This window comes from Papaver somniferum, chromosome 6, assembly GCF_003573695.1.
Source record: "Papaver somniferum cultivar HN1 chromosome 6, ASM357369v1, whole genome shotgun sequence".
Classification (NCBI taxonomy): domain Eukaryota; kingdom Viridiplantae; phylum Streptophyta; class Magnoliopsida; order Ranunculales; family Papaveraceae; genus Papaver; species Papaver somniferum.
The window spans coordinates 142,469,764-142,490,438 of NC_039363.1; the positions used below are offsets into that span (position 1 = coordinate 142,469,764).

General features: G+C 36.0%; 1 long non-coding RNA gene across 2 annotated transcripts; it reads left to right on the forward strand.

The window, feature by feature from the left end:
- The first annotated feature begins 4,461 nt into the window (after positions 1-4,461).
- On the forward strand, positions 4,462-7,560 carry LOC113286259. Of its 2 annotated transcripts, XR_003329192.1 has the most exons (6): positions 4,462-4,779; positions 4,912-5,227; positions 5,704-5,874; positions 6,133-6,260; positions 6,355-6,739; positions 7,076-7,560. It is a non-coding gene; the product is annotated as an uncharacterized LOC113286259 (long non-coding RNA). The 2 variants fall into 2 exon arrangements; XR_003329191.1 differs by having other exon boundaries at positions 5,704-6,260.
- Positions 7,561-20,675: the final 13,115 nt, after the last annotated feature.

Sequence of the window (20,675 nt, forward strand, 5' to 3'; positions counted from 1 at the left end):
TTCTTAGTACGATTACGAATCAATCTGATTTCTTTTTAATTTGTTCATGAATACTTCTATGAGATAATGAACAATTGAACAACTCTATTTGAAACACAATAAGACTCATTTGATTATCTATCATGATCATCATATTTGATCTAGAAATGTTAGATGAATATGGTTAAGACAAAAGTGTTCAAATGACTAACTTCGATTAACTGTTATTGAGCCAACCCAGTATACACGTTTAGGTACGATTACCCATATCTAGATATAAGTATATTTCATCTGTGTGTAACAAGATAAGACCATCTAACAGTGGAGATTGATTGCTTAATTTCTAAGCATACTTTGCTTGAATCTTAAGTCAGGAGTTCATCTAACGGTGAATATTGAATGCTTTGTTACTAAGCTATCTTAGCTTTGATTGTAAGCAACCTTGATTTGAAAGGCTATATAAGGGAGAACTCTACCAACTGGAAAACCTAATCCTGACACTTCCTTGTGTCCTAGTTGAAAATTAGAGTCATTCTCCTTTAACCTAGGTTTTCCAAAACCATTATTAGGTTAACGACTTGAAGACTTCATTAGGGATTCGTGAAGCCAGATCCAACTATTTTTTCTGTAGTTGCGTATTGTGATCTTACTTTTTCTATCATATTAAGTTTTATGTTCTCTAATATGGTAAAATATAAAAAGTAATCACAACAGTTCTTCGTCTCAGACTCTTGTGATTCCGCAATAACTTTTTATGTTAATCAGTTAGGTTATAATGAGGTGACTGATATTTCTAGGCTGCTCTTCAGGAGTATAAATCTGAGGTATTAGTTGGTTCTTTTTCACCTTGATAGTTGTATCAAAATACAGAAGAAAAAGAATAAAGGACAGACATATCTGTAGGAGACAGGTTTGTTTACAAGTCTTCAACTTTGGGTCGTAGCGACTCTTAGTTGTGGGTGAGATCAGCTAAGTGAATCAAGTGCTCAGAATCCAGTGTAGTTCTAGGGGAGTAAGGAACGCGATGTGAGACTTGGTTAGGGCTCAACTACATTTCAGTCCGAAGTTAACTTGTCGTAGGCTAGTGTCTGTAGCGGCTTAATACAATATGGTGTTCAAAGCTGGACTTGGTCCCAGGGTTTTTCTGCATTTGCGGTTTCCTCATTAACAAAATTTCTGGTGTATGTATTATTTATTTTCCTTATTATATTTGTTTATATAATTGAAATATCACAGGTTGTGCGTAGTTCAATCACATTTGATAAATCCCACCTTGTTTGTTGGATAAAACTTGATTGACACTTGAGCATTTGTCTTTGATATCGTCCAAGTTATTTCTCATATCAATCAGGCTCACAGATTTCTATCTGTTCGATTTGCTGATTTATTAAGAAAGATATAAAGCTCTTTGATATATTTCTTGATTGAGTCTTACTTTTAAGTTGGTGCTCTTGAATTTATATTGAAGTTTAGTCCATACAGATTGTCGAACGAATTGTTGGGTGTGGTTGTTATACCCCCGCTTTTTCAATAATTCATCTTCAACGGTATTGTTTATGATCCTCTTTTGATTAAAAGTAAATTCTATTTTAGTAATTTAAAGATTTTATTAAAACTAAAAAAGGTTATTTAATATATTGGAATTAAGTTTAGTTAAGCGAAAGCCTACTAGGATAGCTTGACATTGTAAAGATGAATGTCTAGTTTTAGACTTTCATCTTCACTATGTCTAGCAAAAATTAAGCCATGTCATCTTCACATAGATTTAAGAAGTTGGGTTGGAGAAGAATTTTAGAAAAAATGAATGTGTATCCTATGTGTATTTAGATATTTATCTTCACACATATATCCCATTGAGTCTAGCGCCAACGACTAGTTCTTTATCGCCTATATATAGGTAATTTTTAAACTCAAAACTTAGCCCAAAATTGTTGTGTAAACAATTTTCTCTATTACTCAATCTAATTTATTTTTTCTATTTTTACCAAATGTCACAATTTTAAACCCAACTTGATTCGGCAACGCAACTTAATTTTTCTGGAGCAGTGCTTGAAGATGATGTTCAGAAGATATGTGATAGTTATAAAGAAATAGATAAGAAGCAAAAAAGTCTTCAAGTTTTGGATATTAACCAGGTGAAAACCGCAACTAAGAAAAGGCAGAGAGAACTTCAAGGCAAGGAAAATCAACGCAAAACAAATTTGAATCCAAAGAAGAAGATAAAAAAAGGAAACTCCGTTCATGAGCGCATTGATTGGAAGTTTTGTGAAATGAAGAACATTGTCCCATATTTTTATTTTTAAAGTCTATATTCCAGATTATTATTGTCTAGTTTCATGTCTTGTAAAATGACTATTAATGATTAATTTGAAGTCTAATAAATTTAAAATTTTGACTTGTATTGTTGAAAATTAAGCTTAATTATATCCTTAATCCAGTCTTACATTTTAATTAGATATACATTTTAGTTTAAACTAAAGTAAGACAAATATTAAAACTTAATACTTAGACTTAAGTGGACAATTAAGAAATTAAAACATAAATATTGAATTATACTTGGGCAACCCTCTTAAAATCACGAAACAACTTCCAAATTTGAAGTCTTTTCCGTAGATGCGATGATATTCCGTACAAAACCTTTATTGAGATTTCATCATGGTTTCACCATTCCTCATGTTTGGACCTTCTTGATGAAGTAAAACAACATACCTAATAACTTCCTTATTGATTGCAACGAAGCGATGACTCAACCCTGAAACATCACGATTATTGGGGTTCATTGTCTGTTCTTGAAATTTCCTGAAAATCCTTTCCCAAAATGTTGTCTGACAGAATGCGAATAAAGTCTCAGTAAAAGAAACAAAATTCCTGCAAATACATTCATCTTCCTCAGTAGTAAATTTTGGTACTCGCCTCATAATTCGGCTTCACACATTGGCACAATTAACAACTCTTTGAATTTCGACAGCATGTTGTTTGATATAAACTCAGCCATGTTCATATTATCAGTCGTGCTCTCCAATGAATTGGAAAAGTGATGAAAAGAATTGGAGATTGATAAATTCTAGAGAGATTAAGAGGGGAAAATGGTGGCCGTTGGATGAGGAACTGATGAGCGATGATCAGACCAGCGAGCGACATCTTGACTAGCGCTGGCGCTGGAATGACCAACGAGCGATATATTGACCATCTAGTGATGGACACTCTATCGCTCATTGGAAAGTATGTTGTATATGCCTATATGTTTTATTTGACATATAGGCATATATGCTTGGCACTTTGGCACACCCATAATGGTGCATATATAGCAAAATTTGAGGCAGTGAGTAAATACAACCCACGTTTTGTTTAAACACAATCTACATTTTACTTTTCATTTTTCTTAAACGAAAAAGGCTAAATACAATCCATATGCCAAACAGGTCTTCTATCTCTTTCATTTTTCTTCTCCATTTTTTTTTCCTGCTACTTCCTTGTGCGAGCTGAGAAAAAGTGACAATTGAGTTGATAAAATCTGAAGTTAAGATTAAAGAGCATGAATGGAATGGATGATAATGATCCCATCAATGGGTTAAATAATCAAAATTAACCTCATGATGCTCGGCTGCTGCCTCTGAAAGTTCTCCATTGCCTCTGTTGGTTTGTTCAGAGTTCAGACATCGTGTGTATGTGAACTAGGGAATTGAACCCAAATAGAACCTAACTAATAAATTCAACAATACTTCGTTGTTTAACTCGTAATGTATCAAAGGGACCATTCCGTCTCTACTAATAAGTAATTATTAGAATTACTTTGTTTTCCCGATTTAATATTCTTATTAGTTATGTGTATTTTGATTTTTAATATTATCTATCGACCCCAAGATCTTGAATTCAAAGCTTGTACTTTTCATCTAAAAGACGATGGAGATAGTAAAATAAACGTTGAACCATGTTTTGTTAATGGACTAGGGTATGACTTATCTTAATGGTTTGATGATAGTAAAATAAAGGTTGATCAAAACCATTGGATTTTTCAGAACTATCAGTCTAACATCTCTGATTAGATCAAATTTCAATCAAAATCAGTTTGATATCTCAATACCCTTACTGAACTTTCTACGACATACTTTTCATGTGATTGTAAAACACTGAAACCCTAAATACTAATTTCCTGTTTGGATTTATTCGTGTTGTATTAAGTCAAAGAGGAAGAATCCATGGACACTCTTAGAAACATGATTGCGCTATTTTTTCCGCAAAGTCCAAACGACAGTGAATTAAATCTAATATTTTAATGATACGTTCTTCTTATAAGACTCTACATTCCTACAAAAAATGAGCACAAATATATTTCTTTAATTTGGGTTGTATTTAATCCAACTATGGCTTATATTTACTCACTCTATGTTTGGCATGTGCATTAAGGAATTGGCCTAAAAAAAGGTTCAAAACTTACCCTGTTTGTTTGGCGACCAGGTAAAATCACTGAACAGACGAGCTCTTGCTAGGAGTAGTAGTAGTAAAAGAAAATGGTGGGAAAAACATCGAAAATGGGTTTCAGTACCAGTGCACAGTGTTCGGGAGGATAAAGAGAGACTCAAGAGAGAGTGAAAATGGAAAGAGGGTTGGAAACCGGAGAAAACATGAAAGAGAGAGTAGAAGAAGAAGAAGAGGAGCAGATTTGCAGGATTTGTCATAGCCCCGGTGATTCTGAAAACCCAACTTCAGTATCCTTGTGCGTGTTCTGGGAGTATGAAATTTGTTCACCCAAAATGTCTCCTCCAATGGATGAAACAACGGATCACTTCTGATTGCGAGGTTCACTCTTTCTCTCTATCTCTGATTCAATTTGTTGGTTAGGGTTCTATTTTAGTTTGATTATAACAAATTTGATGAAACGTAATATTTTTTATTTTACCTTTTTATGTTGAATTAGTATGGGTTTTGCAGGTGTGTAAACATAAATATTCCGTATATCGTTTTTATGCTGAGAATACTCCAACAAGACCTCTCAGAGAATTTGTGGGTGGGATTGCAACAAAAGCATGCATTCCTGTGTGCGGTTTTGTTTTTCAGTTTCTCAGCAACTCCTTATGGCACCTTTAATTGCCATATGGCGTTTGAGTTCAGTAAGGAGCCTTTCTGAAGCAATAGAATTTGTTCATAGTCATATGTCTCCTTCAACATCTATGAAGGACTGGTTGTATGGCTTTATGATCAGATGATGCGGAGGATGGGGCTAATGTTGCAATAGCCCCGGCACCAGGTAATGAGAAACATCTTGGAGTTCTTCCTTTGGTGTATGGTTGGTGGCTTGATGTTTGTTCCATTACGATGCTTGGGAAGTCATCCCTGACAGGGTAGAATTCCTTTCGAAATTCCCTTTGTTAATTTGTTCAATGCATTGGATGACATGAATCATATACATGTTCCAAATACGCATTTCTACTAGCCTTCTTCAAAGGGTATTATCCTTTAGCCTATTTGATGAAATTGACTTCGTTACTGTTTAATCACCAGTTTCGTGTGCAGTATTTTTTCATGATACAATACCTTACTTGTTTAGGTTTTGCGTAAAGAAGTTCTAGACTTTCTTCAGAATTAAGCAGATCCAAGCAATTTACGTGGAATTATCAATGATGTGCATTTGCAAAGCTAGTCGATTCTTGTTCTCAATTGCCGTTAATGGCATTTTGATGGCATATCTAGTATATTTACCAGTTACACTAGCCATTTTGGTAGGAAGGACAGTTCGAGACCTGGAGACATTGGTGGGGCAGGACAATGTGCAAGTGGAAAGGTAGCAGGACGAAATGCATGATGCTCTCTTTTTTGCTCAAGATCCAAAAGAAAATACTTTCATATTCAATTCCGATGGTGTTGAAAACTGCGCAACTGATCCGAGTGTAACGGGTAAGTGATTTCAACCGTGTAATCTTTGTTTATGAGTTTGGTACCAGAAGGAAATTTTTACTTTTATTCATAATCACCTGTGGAATACTTTCTGTCAAAAGATATTCATGGTGAAATATCTTACGTGTTCAGTAATTGCTTTTGAAATGTTAAATTTGGTGATACATGAGATATTTTTCACGCACATGGTACTGTATCTTGTCTTCTGCACCAAATTTAAGCTTAAAATCTTCTACTGGATCTCTCAACTATTTGCAGCTTTACTTTTGTACTTTGTGTTGTGTTGTTGGTCGTTCTGGCGTGGATAATCGTATCCCTACCACTAGGACGTGTACTGCTCAGTTCCATTTCTAATCTCCCAATAACTCATAGCATCAAGTGCAACGGTAATGTGCTTGTAGACATTCTACTTTCTGCACCATTCCATGTTTTTTTGGTGAATTTTATTATTAACACTAGGCTTGCGACTTCTTTGCTTAGATCTCTATGCCTCCTTTATCGAAATTTTCCATCTGGACATCTTTCACTGGAGCAAGATACTTCATCGAGCACTTAAAAGCAGGGAAAACACATTTCCGATTCAGCAATAACTGCAAGTTGTTTCATATTATCGTCCGGAGTTGTGTTCCATTATACCTTTGTATTTGGGACTGATGCAATAGATATTTTTCTGTTTCTTTCACAGCGTTCTATTTAATATCTGAATTCTAATGTAGTACTTGTCTTTTGGTTACAGATCATTGTTATACCAGTTTTGATCGGGCTTTTGTTTGAGTTTTCGAGAATTGGTGGTTGAAGCCCCAGTTTTACTGTTGTCTCAGGCTTCGGCAGTGGGTCCTTCCTCTTTAAGCTGTGGAGGATGCTGGTATATGCTGTAACTCTTTGCTGTGTTTCGCTTTTGAACAGCGTTCTTGTATTGGTCACTTGAGATGGAGGGGCACATAGTGGTCACGCTGCAAATGTGACCATTAGAATTATCAAAGAAGCATCTCAAGCATGAAACTCTAGAATATGCCCACAGGGATATATACAGCTCTAATAGTCTTAGCAGCGTCCCTGAATAAAAAAAGTTATCAAACGTGACAATACTAGTTCACAAGTTTTCACTGGGTGCAAAATTTGTTTTCCTTTCTAGTTACTTGAGTTGTGGCAAGAAACTGTTATATCCTAGCAATTGAATTGCCCAATTTGCGTATTACAGGTTGTGCTGAACCATCGGATTGTTCTGGTGGATGAAAGCTGGCGGATTTAGTTGGAGAGGGTGAGAGATAATGATTTCTTGAAGTTTCCAGGGCGTTGGGTGCTGCAGGAAATATTGATCCCTATCGTTATGAATCCGTTAATGTCTCTGTTGCAAGATGGATAGTTCCCTCGCTTGGGTTTCCGCTAACTGTCTTTCGGCTTACTTGGGTAGGGTATGTGCGTGACCAAAATTGTACTGTTCTCCTGTGCCAAAGGATTTCCTGTTTGGATCACCAACCTTCACAATTCTATCCGAGATGACCATTATTCTGGTTCGGGTCAGCAAAATTTTGGTGAAGCAGCATTGGAGTGCGGAAAAGAGATTGGTAAGTTGGTGAGATGCTAACAGAGTCTCAAGGACGCTAATGTGTTAGATACGCATAGTTTTAATGTCATCAAGGAAGTATCATAACAATCAAAGGCGAGCTGTTTTGCTGTTTTGTTTTTTTTGGTAAATCAAAGTTCTTTTATTACTGGGAGCAACTTTGTGAAATAAGCTCCACAGTGTTGCTTGTAACATTCAGAACTAGTTTTGGTTCTCATTTTGAAGTTCTGCTTGAAACATACTGTACTCGAGAGAACTATGAAAATTTTGAAAATATGAGCTATTTACGATTTATTTCATTGCAATTCTGGACACTGGAGTCTGGACCAATTTCCGTTGGTTCAAAGCCATTCTGTACTCTATTTCAAGTCCTTTAACCTGGGTACATAGTTATTTCAGTTTTCAAACCGAGATACGTTATAGGCTTCTCAAATTTATTGCTGTTATAGTTGTGAAGAATTTTGACAACATTCCTCCTTTGTTACAAAAAGGGGAACTTTTCAATTGTGAAAAATCCTAATGCCATAAACTTTGAGCTATTTCTGATGTGAATTTTGACCATTTGAAACCTGGCAGAGTATTCTTTTGTTACTGGGAGCAACTTTAGGAGAGAATCAAGTGATTCAACTGCCTTAAACTTTGTGTTGTTTAGCTATTTTCTTATTTCAGGTTGTGTTGAGTCCTGAGAGGTAGAAAAACAAAAAGAAAAAACTACCTGACAAATAAAGCAGACCCTCTAGATGAACCGTAAAAAATCCTAGTTTCAGTTGCAGATGTTTTTGCAGACAATTATCAAGTAAGGTCTCTAAGCTGTTGGGCGAAACCCTCAGGTTGGCAACGACGATGATGACAACCCATCATCTCATTTCATCTGAACTGGCAATTCCTCCTTTTCATCTACTAGCTGCTGGACCCAGCAGGAAAAAAATAAATGAATACGTTTCTACTTTTTTCGACGTCTACATGTATAGTGGCAATTGTAGAAACTTGGTTGTACCTACTTAGCTGCTAGTGCAGTTGAAAATACAAATCTTGCTTTACAGTTGCGAAACTATATCGAATATCGTAAGAAAGTAAGTATGGTTCAATTCTGCCATCACATGGTATCTTCTTTTCTTGTTCCATTTATGTTTTAGATCAATTACTCAAAAATAAACCATTACCATATTGCAATCTAATTAAGAGGACTTTAATGGGGAAGAAATAGTATATAACACTAAGAAAAGAAATCATTTAACAATTATGGCGAAACTACAATAGTTGGGAGATAATGTAGCAATTGAAACAATTACCAGTCTTATATAGCAGGACATGAGGCAAGGACTGATCAGAGAAGTGTAGTCTTCAAGCAATCAGAGAATGTTTGTAGAAACAAATCTTCACTCTTAATCCCAGAACTAGCCCAAACCTTTCTTTTAATGTCTTGCATACTGCCTACTATACTACTAATAACAGCTTGCCATACACAATCCCCACTCCTTGCATTTTTGAACTAATGAAAGCATCATATAGAAGTGTAGTCTTCAATCTTTCTTCATCCGATTTGAATTCATCAACTTCCTAATTGCTTTGGTCTCCGCAGGCACTGGTTGAGATTTCCCTTTCAAGCTTATCATGTTCTTCTCCCCATAAATCTCCATGAGATTTCTTCTCAATTCCACCTCATCATCACACGTGAAGAACACCTTATGACCAAACATATACTCCCTCGGGATTTCTGGTGTTTCAGGACTTGGATTGTCAAACCTTAGAAATTGACGACCAACCAGAAATCGAATTGAAGTAATCGATCCATTATCAAAGTCAACACTAGTACCCTGTGAGGTTGTTTCAGAATTGAAGGTTTTAACCAAAATTTCCTTGAATACACTGAAATTTGATGTTGACATCAGATTAAACTCAACTCCTTGTTTGCCTATTCCTTTTAGATCTATGACTAAAGAATGTTTTACAGGTGACGGATCATCAATTTTGCTTTCGATCTCATAGATTAGATCATCTGGTGTTGGTTTACGCGCCATTTCTCTGTCAATGTGTTTGGGGTTTGTAACTTGGGGTTTTACAAATAAAAAGAAGTAGAAGGTAACTTGGGGTTTGTAAAATAAAATAAAAAAGAAGAAGTTTTTGTTCTAAAGAAGGTTGACTTTTAGTCAAACAAAATGACTTGGGTCCGATGACGTCTTCCGATCTGCACGACCATTGTTTTGCGTTGGCATACTTCCCCGTATGATGTCAAAACATTTTTGTAATCACCATTTTCCTATTCCAATTCATTTCAATGACAAAAATCGTAAAATGATTATAATGTCTAGAAAGATCACGTCAGACTTTATATCACTAATAAAAAGAGAAATGTAATAGTTTTTATGTTCATAATTCAAAAAAGATATTTATTCGAATTACGTTCTTGCGGGTTTTATTTCTAGTTTTCGTTCATAATGTTCAGAGTTCCGCCTATTTAATAATAATTACCAATTAGGTACAAAGATCATACATATCATGATACAGGTGTATCTTTTCTCCTTTAGAAACTTGATTATCCTCAAGTTATATTGGGGGTAGAATTTTATTTTGAGAAAGTATATTGATTACAAGCAGTATTCCTAAATAAGAGAATAGTTTTCTAAAATGTTTGGGAAACCAAACCAGAGTAAAGAAAGTATTAAGTGAAAAAAATATATCCTAAAAATTCAAATAGATTCATATGGGATTTGGGAAGGTATATTGATGTCACGTGGAACAAGTGTTGTGTTTATTTCAAATTTTGAGTTCTCTAGGCACACCAAAAAGGTCGGGTGGTTCAGGTCACAAGAAGGCAAAGAAAATTTAACATGCATGACATTGTTCACAAAATTAGCTTGGCGTTTGATTAGTGAACCTCATCCTCTTTGAAGGCTCGATATTTTATGAATTTAGATTAAAACCCTTAAGCTGACACTTAACAACCTACAGGCACTTGGATATGGGAAAGTATCATACGGGGCATACACAAATTTAAAGGGTTAAAGGATAAAATGCTCCAAAATCGACCCCCTAGGTTTGAAAATGTCCCGGACGTTAGGCAAGAAATCAAAATGCCCCATTCCGTTAGTTTTCTCTATTTTGGTCAAAATGGGGCATTTTGATTTCCTTTGACTAGTCAACTGTTAGGTGAAATGTCTTTTTTGCCCCTTATCCCAACGAAGCGTGTAAGTCTCTTTGACACGTGTGCCCCAAAATCGATGACACGTGGGCATCCAAGGTCCCGACACGTGCATCTTAATCGACACCTGTTCCACCCGTGTGGTTCGTACGTGTGCACCAGATCTTATCTTCCTCCCGTCGAACCTAAACCACACAGACCAGAGATAGAGAGAGAGGCTGAGAGAGACAGGCGAGTGAGGAGAGAACCCATGAGAGATTGAGAGGGTGGAAGAAGAAGAGAAGATCTTGCTCGATTAGACGGATTGGATGCAAGGCAAGGTGTTCGTGGACAGGTGAAGAACATGTAAAAGTTAACCTAACTTTTGTTTTGTATTTTGATTACGAGCAAGGGTTTTCACCATTGTTCTTCAACGTTTCAGAGAGAGATTGATAGACAGGACGGCGATGAGCTTCAGGAAGACGATGTACATAGGAAGACGGTGAGAGACAGGAAGACGGTGAGAGATTGAGAGACAGGAAGACGAATTGGGTAACTTCCTTCAATTTTTTTTGGTTTTACGATTTAGGGTTTGGGTTCTATAGGATGGGTTTCTCGATTTACGAATTTTTTTGGGGTTTTATGATTTAGGGTTTCTGTAGTAGAGGAAAATTAGGGTTTGACGAATTTGGGGGTTTTCAATTTTTAGGGGATAATTGAATTTGGGGATTACTGTAAAAGCCCCATTTGTAATTTTATTAGGGAACAAAATTAAAATTGCAGATCTATTATTACTGTATAAGCATGAGCTATTTGAGATAAAATGGAAATTATAACTGTGATGGTGTAAAAGCATGAGCTATTTGAGCTATTATAACTGTAAAATTGATTGTGTGGTGATGTTGAACTGTGTTGTAGTCAGGGTGGAGCAATTGGTTTACTGTATAAGCATGAGCTTCTTGAGCTATTATTACTCTTTTCAATATCACTGTGATTGTGAACTGTGTTAACTAGAATGGAAATGGACATTAGCATAGTTGGGTGATGTTGTTGTAGTCAGGGTGGAGCTGAAGTGTTGTGACATGCTGTTTGTTTCATCTTATTGACATGCCAATTTGTTATAATAAAAAATGAACTTGATTGTTATGCTAATCCATATTTGAAGTGCATGGTTTATATGTTGATTAAATGCTTATCCATATTTGAAGCTATATATCCTTGTTCCTGCTGCTTATCCATATTTGAAGCTGAAGTTGGGTGAAATATCTTGTTTTATCAGCATTACCTATGTGTTACTTATCCATATTTGAATCTCAAATACAATGGGCTTATCAGTATTTGAAGCTCAAATACAATGGGCTTATCAGCATTCTGTATGCATTGCAGTTCTCACTTACAATGGGCTTAACCAAAAAAAAGGGCTTAACCAAAAAACAAAAAACCAGTCTTGTGTTTGATGTGTTACACTGTCATCTACATTGCCATTTGTAATGGACTTGTAAATTTTATACAAGAGCATTGCCATTTGTATTAGATAATGTATATGCCATTTTAATTGATTTGTTTCATTATTGTTAACTGTTTCAGAATGGGGAGTGAGGATAGGAATTCCTGGTTAACAGATATAGGTGGCAGGTTTAAAGACTTGTATTTTCTTGGTTGTAAAGCTGGTACCAGTGGACATGCTTTTATGGCTATGGTAAAGAGACAGCTGGTGAATGCACATGGTATGAATTCTGCACTTGAACTGTTTTTATTTAATGATGAAGAAGGGAATGCATGTGATAAGTGTGAATCATAGGAAATGTTTATTTCATTTTGGAACAAAGGTAAACCAAATAAAGATGATTTGGTAAGACTGTGGTTCACTCCAATCATTCCTACACATGAATCTGTTGCAGCCAACCATGTACAGGGGTATGAAGATGACCAGGTGAATTTTCCTAATGTACATCAAGATGAGTGTCATCCTGATGACAGGCCTGACTTTCTCTTTAAGGACTATGATGAGGAAGAGGATGGTGAAGATGAAAGTGAGGATGAGAGTGGAGATGATAGTGAAGAAGAAGAAACACAAGAACAGATGAATTATGAAGATTGGGTTTCTATGTGTCATAAAGGGATGGAACATTTGAGACTTGTTACAAAAAACACCACAACTGGTCATAGCTGCTACCTCATTGAACCCAAGGAGCACAGGTCATTTCAGCTGGTCCAAAGATGATAAAGATAACAGATTTGAGAGTCTCATTTTGGCGTATAATGCACAGATAAAAGGTTTTATGAATGGTTGTAGAATGGTTGTTGGGTTAGATGGACCTCACCTAACTGGTAAGTTTGGTGGTGTGATGCTTTCAACAGAAGGTATAGATGTTCAGAATGGGGTATTTCCTTTATGTATGATGATTTGTATGAGTGAAACTGAAGAAAATTGGTTTATGATGTATAAATACCATTACAAGGAACTAATTTACACCTTGTATAGATCCAATGACAATCAATTGATTGATGATTTCTTTCGTTGCACATCTCACATTCCTGGCTTGATGTAGCAGCCATTATGAAGAAATTTTTTTTTTTACTGATTTTTGGTTGGATCATCTTCACAATTTATAAGTCAGGGGAGACAAAAAAAAATGACCGTTATTACAACGGTCGAAAAATCTAGCCGTTGATTAGTTAGGATGTTCCACGTGTCGCGATCCTAGCTAATAGGACACCGTGGTCATTTAAAAAAAAATCGGTAAATGTAAAACCCAAAATCTCTCGCCGTCCATTTTTGTAATCGACACGTGTCGCAATCTCAGTAAATGACGAAAATACGACCCTAAATTTTCATCTTGGTGGACAGAAGGGTATAAATGTCAATCGATTTCCACGTGCGGGCCACATGCTTACGCATTTGACCACTTAACGCTCTGAAACGGAAAACATAACAGAATGGGGCATTTTGATACGATTTTGGGGCATTTTGATTTCTTGCCCAACGTCCGGGGCATTTTCAAACCTAGGGGTCAATTTTGGGGCATTTTGTCCTTTAACCCAAATTTACAAAATTGCAGATTGATTCCCACTATCCAAGATAACATTCTCACTCTTCTTTCTCTAGTGATTAACAAATTTTTTTTTGAAGGTTAGTGAAATGACGAGGGTACCAAGTACACCACAATCTTTATCAATATTAACCTATTCAAGACCCACCTTGTATAATCTCCATTTGGTATAAGTTAGTTCCTACTAAACCAAAGTATGATATCATACCAAGTGACGGTTAACTTACAAGTGTATTTTCTTTAATTATAAAGACAAAGCAATATAACGAGGAAGTAAAGTAAATCACACAACAAAAATGTGTTGTTAACGAGGAAACCTCAAATGCTGAATACCCAAGAGACCTATTCAACTTAGAATACTCTCAGAATTAAGCCGTTATATAAAGATTATAACCAACTTCGTATAGTTGAGACCAAGTAAACTAACTCCAAGTTACTCAGTTCCTTCAAGTATATTGTGGGGCATACACAAAGTTAAACAATTCCAAATTTGAATTGTTGTTAAATATCTTAATATTTATGCATGAAAGAGAAATTTATTTCCACCATCCTAGCTAGCATGCCCACTCTTCTTTTTTTGTAGCATTTAGCAAAAAAACCGAATACTATTGCTTCGAATGACACTCATATATGGTTTTGGAATGTTGGCTTGCTTAAAAAATTGTTTTATCCCTTGATGATTTATTTTATTTAAAAATTCATCTTCCAGTATTGAGGGGTGAAGTCTCTATTCAATGTCAACTAACTGAATCATAATACATTGTGGTAAAATCAAATTACACTTCACTTATCACAAATACTTTAATTTATAGTATGTTAGAGCATAGCTCGGTTGAACCCACCAAGCGTTGGTATGTCAAGTTTTGTTGTCATATTTTAGTATCAAAACTCATCTAGAGTCGCTTGAATAAGTTTTAGAGTCAACTTCCTTTAGGTTAGACTAGAATGTTGAGACGTACAAGTATTACTCCAAAGACCTGAAGAATGTGAAGAAGTAAAGACTACAACAAGGATATAATCCTTCCACGTAAGGTTGGTAATATTGACTTGATCTTGTTTCCATTCCTAACGTATCTTTGAAGTCGTATTTTATTGAGAACATAACATGCGAGGATATAAATAATACTTTAGTGGTTAGACTTGGTCATAACATTATGATCAAAGTGTCAAAGAATCTATTGAATTACGAAGTATAAACGCTTATCTTTTAGAACTTCGTAAATATGACATCAACATAATCTTTGTATATAATCTCTTGATTATGTGTAAGATATAAGTATGATTTCACCCTATGAAACAATGTTTTACAACATTTGTTTAAAAGAAGTACATATATGAACTTGTTTCATAATCGAAAGGAAATCATGATTGGTCAGGTTCTTTAATGAATATCTTTTAAATGACCAATATAAGATGACAATGTGTTAGAGCACTGTTCGGTCGAACTCGCAAGCGTTGCTACCTCAAGCTTGTTTGTCAAGTTTAGTTGTCAAAACTATAAGTCTTGATTTCTAGTCTACTTATAGCTATGTCTCGGATTAGGATAAAATGTGTAGTTGAGATTTAGACTTCACGGCGTTCATCGATTGAAGACGAAGAACTACTAAGGGCATCTTGTGGAAATTCGTCAACAAAAGGTATGTGGAGACTTGAACTCATCTATCACTCAGAAGTCTATTTTATTCTATCTCCTATTGAGACAAAGTCGTATAGCTATATAGACTTACATTATAAACATTTGATATTTTGAGCTGAGTTTAACTCGCTTATATCTTTCTCGAAATATGGGTTTGAAATATTTTTGCTTTAACTATGTTCATCATTATTATTGACAAACGTCAAAAGATGATCATGTGAAAATCACCTGGTAACATCTTACATGATTTGTGTGAGACAGTCATTTGATGTAGACTCGGAATGTTTCGTGTAGATCATTCGATCACCTGAAAATTGCTTATAAGCTAATAGTTTGTGCGAGACATCTATTTTCATCTTCTAAGAATGTTCCAATGATTGAAACGGGAGTTAAGAGATAAAACCCGTGTATGGATACAATACGGTTTTTGTACTTGGTGTACAAATGTTTTGAGGGAATTAGGGCCGGAAGTTTATATACCCGTTCGCAAACTTATTCAACTTTTTAAGTCAAAGTACTTTGCATACCCGTTCACAAACTGATTTAATTTTTGAAGTCCAGGAACCAAGTTTGTGTACCCATTCGTGAAAAAGCGGGGGTCTAACAACCACACCCAATATTTCGCTTAGCAATCTGTATGGACAAACTCCAATATACTTTCTAGAGAATCAACTAGACAGTCAGACTCAATCTAGATAAAAAGTATACCAAAGAGTTTATATCTCAATCTCTCGATTTGATATATACTCAAGCAAACAGAAATCTGCGAGTCTTTATCAAATACTGGAGAGATAACTTGGATGGTACCAAAGACCAATATCCAAGTGTCAATCAATTTAAATCAACAACCAAAAGGTCGGATATTCTAATTTATTGAACAACACACAACTAGTGATATTTCAATTATATAACAAAATATAATGCGAAAAATAAATAACACAGGCACCAACATTTGGTTAACGAGGAAACCACAAATGCAGAAAAACCCCGGGACCTAGTCCAGATTGAACACACACTGTATTAAGCCGCTACAGACACTAGCCTACTCCAAACTAACTTCGGTCTGGACTGTAGTTGAAGCCCAACCAATCTCACACTGATCCAAGGTACAATTATGCTCCTACGTCTCTGATCCCAGCAGGATACTACGTACTTGATTCCCTTAGATGATCTCACCCACAACTAAGAGTTGCTACGTCCCAAAGTCGAAGACTTTAATAAACAAATCTGTATCACACAGAAAATTCTATGGTAATAGATAGATCCGTCTCCCACGAATATACCTACGAGTTTTGTTCCGTCTTTTGATAAATCAAGGTGAACAGGAACCAATTGATAATCCGAACTTATATTCCCGAAGAACAGCCTAGTATTATCAATCACCTCACAATAATCTTAATCGACGCAGCGAAAAAAATATTGTGGAATCACAAATGATGAGGCGAAGATGTTTGTGATTAATTTTTATCTTGCCTATCGGAGATAGAAATATCAAGCCAATTATTACAATTGTACTCGTACGATAGAAACAACAAGATCAGATCACACAACTACGATAAAGTAGTATCGGTCTGGCTTCACAATCCCAATGAAGTCTTTAAGTCGTTAACCCGGTTTGAGAAAAGAAAACTAGAGGTTAAAGGAGAATCGACTCTAGATTAGCACAACTAGTATCACACAGAATGTGTGGGGATTAAGTTTCCCAGTTGCTAGAGTTCTCCCTTATATAGTCTTTCAAATCAGGGTTTGCAATTAATGTTAGCTTGGTAACAAAGCATTCAATATTCACTGTTAGATGAAAACCTGATTAGATTCAAGAAAACATTTATCAACCGTTATATCGAAAACATATCTTGTTATACACAAATGAAATGCACGTTTCTAGGATTGCGTAACCGTACCCAAACTTGTACATTAGTTGGTTCAACAATAGTTAACAAAATGGTTAGCCATATGATCACTTTCATATCAACTATATTCTTCTTCACCATAACTAGTTCAAATGACTCAAATGAACTAGTTAGAGAGTTGTTCAATTGCAAGGAAGTCTCATGTACTACACAAGACACAATTGAAGCAAAAACAATTTGATTCACTTGAATCGATTCATGAACTATATAGCCACGGTTTGCAATTGCATTCCTTAGTTAATATAAATAAGTTCACAGACATCGTTTTTAGATATAACCTACTCAAGTTCGCGGACTGGGTTCGCGGAATAAAGTTCCCGGATGGAGTTCACAAACTCCAGCAGAAATTCTCGGGTTTGAGAGCTTCGCCAGTTCGCGGACTTAGCTCACGCACTTCTCCGGTTCACTTGATCAACAAAGTTCGCAAACTTTGGTTCAAAGAATAAGGACTTATACATATATGTATTTCCACAACAAATCTTATATCCTCCAATGATTATATAATCTAAACTCTCATTTCAATTATTGAAACATTCTCAGAGGACGTTTATAGTTGTTATTCACAAACTATTTTTCGTCAGAGCAATTTTCAAAATGATTGAAACATAACATGACTTTCATCACTTGGTAAAGATGAACTTGGCTAAATAGAAAGCTTACCAACACATATTTCGATAAATAGATAGGCGAGATAAACTCGGCTCGAAATACCAAATGTGTATAATCTAAGTCTATTTAGCAAAACGACTTTTGTCTCAAGATAAGAGATAAATATACTTTTGAGTGATAGATAAGTTCAAGTATCCACATACCTTTTAGTCGACGAAGATCCACCAGTTCCTTGAGTAGTCTTTCATATTGTATGATGATTGCCATGGAGTTCTTGAGCTCAACTACACTTTCTATCCTAGTCCGAGACCTTAGCTATAGTAGACTAGAAATCAAGACTTATAGTTTTGATCACTAACATTGACAAACATGCTTGAGATAACAACGCATGCGAGTTCGACCGAGCAATGGTCTAACAGTCTCCCCCTTTGTCAATTTTAGTGACAAAACTTTAGTAGCTCCTATTCCACATGTCTAATCTTCAACATTCCTCAAAATCTTCTTCACTTCCAAGTACTCCAATGATCCCAAAGGTTGTAAGTTTATCTCGATTTGATATATACTCAAGCAAATAGAAATCTGCGAGTCTTTATCAAATACTAGAGAGATAACTTGGATGGTATTAAAGACCAATATCCAAGTGTCAATCAATTTAAATCAACAACCAAAAGGTCGGATATTCTAATTGATTGAACAACGCACAACTTGTGATATTTCAATTATATAAAAAAATATAAAGCGGAAAAGAAATAACACAAGCACCAGAATTTTGTTAACGAGGAAACCGAAAATGAAGAAAACCTCCGAGACCTAGTCCATATTGAACACACACTGTATTAAGCCGCTACGGAACTAGCCTACTCCAAACTAACTTCGGTCTGGACTGTAGTTGAACCCCAACCAATCTCACACTGATTCAAGGTACAGTTGTGCTCCTACGTCTCTGATCCCAGCAGGATACTACGTATTTGATTCCCTTAGCTGATCTCACCCACAACTAAGAGTTGCTACGACCCAAAGTCGAAGACTTTAATAAACAAATCTGTATCACACAGAAAAGTCTATGGTAATAGATAAATCCGTCTCCCACGAATATACCTACGAGTTTTGTTCCGTCTTTTGATAAATCAAGGTGAACAGGAACCAATTGATAATCCAGACTTATATTCCCGAAGAACAGCCTAGTATTATCAATCACATCACAATAGTCTTAATCGACGCAGCGAAAAAAGATATTGTGGAATCACAAACGATGAGACGAAGATGTTTGTGATTACTTTTTATCTTGCCTATCGGAGATAGAAATCTCAAGCCAATTATTACAATTGTACTCGTATGATAGAAACAGCAAGATCAGATCACACAACTACGATAAAGTAGTATCGGTCTGGCTCCACAATCCCAATGAAGTCTTTAAGTCGTTAACCCGGATTGAGAAAAGAAAACCAGAGGTTAAAGTAGAATCGACTATATCTTAGCACAACTAGTATCACACAGAATATGTAGGGATTAGGTTTCCCAGTTGTAGATGGTGGATTTTCGACAAAGGCTAAAATCGTAAGACCATAATTGTACATGCTCCTGATCTAGCAATTAGACGAGTATTGAGACTCATGTCTCTCGTCGAAAGCATGAAAGCTCGTGCTGCAAAAATCTCTGACTAAGAATCCTATCTATCAGAGCACTTGTAGATGTGTAGTCTCTCAGATGAGGCAACGACATATCTCATAAATAATGAGCAATTTCATTAATTACCCCTGTATAGAATCGAAATATTGGACGGCTCCTAGACAGCTTTCTTGCTAGTATAGAACAATAACGTCTTCAGGATGCAACAAGGTTTTCCCTGACTGTATAAAATAGATATGACGTTTCAACAAGCTCATATTTCTCAATCCTCAGATAATTAATGCTCCTAGACAGCATGCCTTCTAGTATAGAGCCATCAATTAATTATCCTTAATCGTTAACTGAATATTCAACAATATTCTACGATTCTTCGTAATATTTCGTCACTTCAATTCGTGGTTCTTCCCATCAGAATTCCACGGATTAGTTATAAATGATCAACATGCGGGCATCTGAGAAGCTATCGAGTAAGCCCCGACCAAAATGGTGCGAGTGTACTCAGCAATAATGCACAAACGAGCACCTGAATGCGCAAACGAGCATTCCAAAACACGAAGGAACGATGAACTTATGCAAAATAGGAAGAAAATAATAATAATAATATATTAGCAAAGGCGCTAGGGGACTGGGCCCATCGACCGGCCAGTCACGCCGTGGCCAGTCCCACACCCAATTCTATATTTTATCATACTTTGTTATTTTTCCCTGATCTCATGAAAATATCTTCATTCGAGCAAATCTTCTTCGTTTCAAGGAAATTCCCCAGTATCATGGTGTTTCCTCACATCAAAGAAATAAAATAATTAGGAAAGGTGTCGTGGGACCGGTTTCACTAGCCGACCGGCCATGCCCTAGCCGTGGCCGGTCCCACACCTCATGGTTCCTTATTATTTTGTTATTTCTCTCATCCCATGGAAATTCCCTGATTTCATGATATTTCCCTCAACTCATGGATATTATATAAAATTATGGAGAAAACTAACGGGACCGGGCTCATTGGCCGACCGACCATTCCCTAGCCGTGGCTGGTCCTACATGCCCTTATCTCATTATTTTAATATTATTATTCTTTCCCTCATCTCATGGAAACTCCTTCACTTCAAGAAAACTCCCTAGTTTCAGCAAACTCCTTGAATTCATGAAATTTCCCTCATGAAAATAATATAAAATTAGGAAAACTCGTGGGACCGGGCCCTAACTGGCCGGTCATGCCCTAGACGGTCCCACATGCCCCTTTTTTTTGTTATTATTTTTTATGTTTTCTTCATCTCATGGA